The sequence below is a fragment of the Corvus brachyrhynchos genome, unplaced genomic scaffold (genome assembly GCF_000691975.1).
Source record: "Corvus brachyrhynchos isolate BGI_N302 unplaced genomic scaffold, ASM69197v1 scaffold663, whole genome shotgun sequence".
Classification (NCBI taxonomy): Eukaryota; Metazoa; Chordata; class Aves; order Passeriformes; family Corvidae; genus Corvus; species Corvus brachyrhynchos.
The window spans coordinates 109,554-110,227 of record NW_008237243.1 but is presented as its reverse complement, the minus strand read 5'-3'; positions in this window follow the sequence as shown (position 1 = coordinate 110,227).

The window sequence follows — 674 nt, the reverse complement described above, 5'->3', positions numbered from 1 at the left end:
AAAGGAGCACTATGGATGAGGCTCCACTCAAAGTATTCCTTTGAGATCGGAATGACAATTACTGCAGGATCCGCAGCCATCAGTTGCAAACACCGTTGACGGCATTTGATTATCAGAGAAGCGACCAATTCAAACACTGTGGTCACCGTCCTTTTTGGCTGGTGAGGCAAAAAGACCCACTCTAGGATATGCAAAGGATCATGCCATTGTGCATTCCATTGGCCAATGATACCTGTAGGATGGAGGTCTGGAATAGTAATGAAAACAGTGAGAGCAATGGGGCGATCCACTTGATAAACCTGACAAGCAGAAACAGCCTGTTGGACCTCCTGCAGCACTTGTCGGGCTTCTGGAGTCAACTCCCGAGGTGAATTCAGATCAGGATCCCCTTTTAATGTATTAAAAAGCAGGGAAAGTTGCTTTGGGGTTAGACTTAGATAAGGTCGTAACCAATTGATGACACCCAGCAGCTTCTGAGCATCAGTCAAGGTTTTAATCAAATCCGGGAATTGCACCTCTTAGCGTTGGATAGTTTGGTCCAAAATTTTCACTCCTAAATATTTCCAAGGAGGATGCTGTTGAACTTTCTCCAGAGCTACCTCTAATCCATAGGCATGCAGAGCAGCGAGCAGCTGAGGCTGGATTGTCAGAAGCGCCTACCCGGGGGCACGCGT